This window comes from Hibiscus syriacus, unplaced genomic scaffold (assembly GCF_006381635.1).
Source record: "Hibiscus syriacus cultivar Baekdansim isolate YM2019G1 unplaced genomic scaffold, ASM638163v2 tig00111390_pilon, whole genome shotgun sequence".
Classification (NCBI taxonomy): Eukaryota; Viridiplantae; Streptophyta; class Magnoliopsida; order Malvales; family Malvaceae; genus Hibiscus; species Hibiscus syriacus.
In genome coordinates, this window is record NW_024063077.1 from 390,238 (window position 1) to 396,609 (window position 6,372).

Here is a 6,372-nt window from a genome sequence, read left to right on the forward strand (position 1 = left end):
GAGACATGACATAGACATGCATGCCTATTCAGCCACAACACATGCCTAGCACATGAGAGCTTTGGTGCCAAACATGAGGAGGCACATCACCATTCGACCAAGGAGAGGGAATTGGCCCCAAGATGAACAAGCATGCACATTCGGCCAAGGGAGATGTCTCCTCACCTTTAGCCGAACCACCAAGCCCCTTCATGAAGGGTTAGCCGAACCATCACCAAGCCAAGGGACTTCTCCTTTCATCTTGAATCATCATGTATTTCCATAGAGACATGTACTTAGCCGAATCCATATGTAACCATTCGGCCAAGCCCTCTCATTTCCTATAAGTTGAGAGGTTTGCCATCATTTGTAATAAACTCATCTCATATATAGAACATACTCTTGTGAGTTAATTTATCTTCAAAGTTCTTTGTGAGCTTTATCGATTAAGCAAGTATAATTCATATAACTGTGGCGTCATTCCTTCCCTTTTGATCTTAAATTCCTAGATTGATATCTAGTAGGTTCAAGACACTTCTACCACCCCTCAAGCAAGTTTATGAAGATCGGGATTGCGCTTCCTAGCATTGTTTCCTTTTTGGCGTGTTTGAGATACAACAACACCACCATCCCCATTTCATCATCAACACCATCAACTTCATCCATCAAGACCATCAATTTTGCAGCCATCTCTATCCATATTCTTTCTTTTCATCATTTATCTTATTTTTCTATTTATTATTCAAATATTAATCGTATTTCTTCTATCTTTATTATGGCCCAAGCTTATAATTCAAGGACATCAGTACTTGTCAATCTTAGATCATGACACAATAAGGTTATCTACTCTTTTCCACCAAAGCGTGTAGATCACCTTACATCAAGCAAGTAATGGAATGAGGCATGACTTCTGGATCCAAGGTAGGCGTTATCACATCATTCCCCCTTCTTTTAAGCGATTGGTCCCCACATCATTTCCATCCTCAAATGGTGATAAGTTTGAGATGTTGAATGAAGCACTTATGCCACCAAACTCACCGGGCAACTCTAGTTTATATGCATCGTCATTTATCTTTTCCACAATTTGAAATGGACCATCTCCTCAGGGTAGTAGTTTGGACTTTCTTTGATTTGGGAACCTTTCTTTTCTAAAGTGTACCCAATCACCGACTTCAAAAGCTATCTTTTTCTTTCCCTTTTTTGCTTGCTGTTCATATTTTCTAGTTCTTCTTTCAATATTGTCCTTGACTTGTTGATGGGTCGTGCATGGGCCGTGTCTTTCTACAAAGGGTGTTAGATCGGAAATATATCTGAAAGGGTGTCTGACAGGTAAATATAAACGAAAAGGTGATTTTTAGTGAAAATCGCCTAGAAGTTGAGTGAGAAATGTAATTTAAATGTAGGCGATTCATCTTTTTTTATTGCGGTAAAGATCATGTGTATAATGAATATCTGTCAAAACGAGCGTCCATCTACTACATGGGTAATTACAACAGAAGAAACAATAATCATTATTCTAAAATATACAATTATGGTTGGAAATAATACCCAAATTTTAGTTCGAATAATCAAGGTTCTGGCAATGAGAACACAATAAGATAAAATGCCATGCCTGTACCACATGGTTATAATCAATCTTTGTCATGATAAAATGTTTAACAGGTACAACCATCAACTTCATTATCCATAGAATTCTGGCTGAAGGAATATGTGGCTAAAAATGAAGCTTTCATTCAATGTCAATCAACATCATTACAATATTTTGAGAACCAAGTAGGGTAAATAACTAGTCCCATAAACTTGAGACCACATGGAACTCTTCCGAGTAATAATGAGAATGCACGTGCACATGGAAAAGAGTAATGTAATGTGATTACTTTGAGAAGTGACACTCAACTGGATGAAGTATTCAAGGATAATACTGCAAATATAAAGAAGTCAAAATCAGATCATAATAAAACCTCATAATCCAAGAAGAGTTTAGAAACCGATCAAGCTAGGAAAAGCATCATTGAGGCTACATTAGAAAATTTTACCGATAGAAACACCACAAAAAGCAATCTCATCAAACTAAAGAAATCCCACTACCAACCTTTCCTTAGCTTTTCCAAAATCGCAAGCAAGATAACCAATTTAGGAAAATTTTGAATTTCCTTAAACAACTTCACATAAAATTGGGAGAATTTGATATGGTTGCATTAATTGAAGGGTACACGACAATGATAACAAATAAATTATTTCTAAAGTTGAAGAAATCATAGAGTTTCACAATCTCTTGATCGATTGGGAATCACTTTGTGGGAAGGCATTGTGCGGCTTAAGAGTGAGGATTAACTTGATGCCCATGTTTATGTTTAAAAAAATGGGAATTAGTGAAACAATGCCTACGATGGTAACGTTACAGTTAGTTGATCGCTCATATACACATCATGGAGGTAAAATTGAAGATGTGATGGTAAGAGTAGATAAATGCATTTTTCAAGTCAATTTCATTATTATAGAATGTGAAGCTGACAAAGATGTACCAATTATCCTTGGTAGACTTTTTCTTTTTATGGGAAGAATGTTGATTGATGTTCAAAAGGGTGATTTATCCGTATGGGTGAACGATTAACAAATCACCTTTAACGTCTTCAACGCCCTTAGATGTGCTGATGAAATTGAAGAATACTATGTCATAATTTTGTTGGTTACAGTTGTGGAAGAAGAGCTTTTGAGAAATTGCCTTGGCAATTTAGATAGCGATGTTGATTTAAGTGAACTAAATGAAGAAGAGATTATTAGAGAATTCAACGAGTTTATATAATCAAAGCATATTATGTATAGACCTGGTAAGTGGTTTGAATCATTGGACTTATCAACTTGGACCTGTAACCCTCTTAAACCTTCAATTGAAGAGCCACCCACGTTAAAGTTAAAACCTATACCTTCACATTTGAAGTATGCTTATTTAGGAGATAACACTTTTCCAATAGTCATTTTTGTTACATTGACAATGGAGCAATAGGCTAAATTGTTATCTATTCAACAAAAATCTAAAAAGGCTTTAGGATGGACAATTACCAACATTAAAGGAATTAACCATACATTGTGCATGCATAAGATCCCATTAGAGGATTGTCACAACAATTCTTTTGTGCGGAGGTTAAATCTTATTATGAAGAAGTTTTTAAAAATGATTTGATCAAATGGCTACATGCTTTATTTATCTAATATTTTATAGTTCATTTATAAGTATTACACAATGTGTACCCAAGAAGGGGGAGTCATGGTGGTTACCAATGATAATAACGAACTTATACCTACATGCACTTTTACTGGATGAAGAGTATGAATGGATTATTGTAAGCTCAACAAAGCCATAAGGAAATACCATTTTCCCTTACCATTCATTAATCATATGCTCAATAGATTAGTTGGAAAAGCTTTCTATTTCTTCTTAGATGGCTACTCAAGGTATAACCAAATCTTTATGGCCTTCGAAGATTAAGAGAAGATAACCTTCACTTGTTCATATTGTAATTTCCGATTTTATAGAATTTTATTTTGTTTATATAATACCCTAACAAGGGATTTAAATAGCGTTCGCGGCCACATTTTTGATCGCGTCGTGTTTATCGCAGTTGCGGACATAACGGATGCTATCACAGTCATTGTGGGTGTCACGGTCATGAATTATTTAAAATTTCGTGCAACTTATCCTAAAAATAATAATTATAATTATAATGAGTCATTTTTAATGATTTTTAGAATGTTTTCTAAGCAAAAATGAACATATATATAATATAGTTTAACAAAATAGAAAGACTTTAAAAACACATTGATAGGATTAGAGAATTAATTGATGATGACATTGTGAATACGTTATTATTTAAAAGAAATAAGACTATCAACATGGGAAAAACTCCAGGAAATTAAAATTGATAAAAACAAATTTTGCTATAACTGTGAAATGTGAGATTCTTTACCATTTTATCAAAGAGTTCTCCACTTACAAACTCAAGAATAATACATATAATGTATATCTCAACAATATAAGCAAGAACATAAAAGTACGATTTATAATAATTAAGGCAACACATACCTCATGAAACCTAACTATGATAATATGTTCAACAATCTTCATTATGGATGTCTCTCTTTTAATCTGAAACCAATCGAACAAAATAAATTAAAATCGACAAAAGGTTAACTTACTAAATGGCATAGAGAAATAGATTCTTTTGGTAGGCAAAATATACCTTAAAAATGTTATAGTAGTAGTTTCAACAATTAGTGGAATGACGAGGAAGATCATATCCTTCACCTTCAATTTGATAGCGATCTTCACTTGATCTCTATGGTCTTGTCCAAAACTATATAAAAATAATATTTTTACCTTGATTTTCAAATAATTGAGATGAAATATATATTTGAGGAGGAGGATGCAAGTGAAGTGGAGGTGGGTGATATATTGGTGGCGAAGGGTACATTTGAGGCTGATATGGCACACCATAATTAGGAAATGGTGGATAACAACCATGTGAGGTTGAAAATATGAAGATTGTCCTAGTGTATAAAAACCATGAGTGCTAGTAGATGAATCACTATACTCAGGGTTACTAGAAGTCAATCTCCTACCTAAATAAGAACCTTCAGAAGTATCCTTTTTTGTGCCTTTCCCTTTTCCTTTTGATCGCTGGGTTCACTTCTATCTCTACTAGGTGCAACAGACATATTTCCTCCAAATTCTGACCTATCACAAAAATGTGCACCATCAGTATCAACCTCATATTGTTCTCCATACCGACCAGAAGATCTAATTTGACCTCCATTACAACTATGTCTATCATCGTCATCAATTGGACTTAAACCACCACCATCAGGCCCATCATCACCATGACTTGGCTATGTACTAGAACTTGAATAAGATAAGTTTTGTTGTTGAGATTGATCATCAACATTCATTTCATCATCTAAGGTATCCACATATAATACACCGACATTTTCACCATCTAACAATGGATTCTCTTTATCTTGAAGCCATTCTTATAGTGGATCAACATCTTCAAAGATATGATCATGTCTGATAGGACTATAACTAGTGTTTATATCATCAATGCTTTTTTTTTGATTCCCTATTTTAAGCCTCATATTATAATAAGTAAACACTAGTTTCTCAAGTTTTTTGTACTTCAACTTGTTTATTGATTTGGTGTGAATATAGTTGAATGTGCTCTAATTTCGTTTGCAATTTGTTGCAGAAGTTGTTTGACTAATCACTTTAATTTCTAATCATCATAATTCAGGAGTGCATGTGTCATATATCGTCCAACACTTAGCTGCATAATATTATTTAAATTTCAATCTAACATCAAAATGTACAATATAATTAAATAATATAAAGTAAATAATTTAATTAATTATTTACCAAGATTCATTTGATTCCAAGCTCTTTGTGCTTGTGGAGTACCGAATGTCTCATGTTTACCTTTAAATTGTGACATCTGCATAAATAAAAGTTTGATTAAAAATGAGAAAAATAATTCAATTTCAAATTATTTAACTAAGTTACAAATAATAGTACTTGAATCTAACATGATTAACCATTCTGATTTGATTATCAATAGAAGGTTCTAAGTTTTTAATCATTATTCTTATACTTTCTAATGTTTCCGCCAATACATTCTTAGAATGCTCCACCCCAAATTGAAATTGAGGATTGAGAAAATAACTTAATCATAATTTATAAGGATATGCTCAAATAATAATAATCTAAATTTTAAAACTTAAAATAATAAAATAACTCTTAATTATATAAAATACTTAATCTTACCGGTTGAATGCAAGTTGGAATGCATAAAATTCCATATATTGTTAATAATTCTTTCATACTCAGTAGAATATTGATAATTTTCCTTAATTGTCATTTTGGCTCTATCAAATGCTTCATAAATAAAGCCCATTGTTGGCTTTTTATCACCATCCACAAGGCTCAACACTTTTACCAAGGGTTCGTAAACTTTTATGATGTCAATGGCTTTTTTCCGAAAATCAGTTCCCAAAACAATATTTTTGGCTTCATAAATAGACCATGATTTTTATTGTCCCCCTTTTGATTCTCTAAATTCCTACATTTTTATAAGAAAAAATCAATAACGTAATTTAACTTATTTGAAAATTGAAACTAATAAAATCATTAAATGTTGTTATATTTGAGTAATTGTATTAACTATTATAAAATACATACCTTTGAGTTAAATATTTCTCAGGCCTTGTTTTGCCTTGTCATCTCCTCAAGCTGTATGCAATGAGTAGCAAATAGAGTAAGAGCATGTCGAAGAATTTACTTACAGTGAGTATACTTCTTCATCAAATCAATGGTCCAAATGTGATTCTAGATGAAGCAAGTCA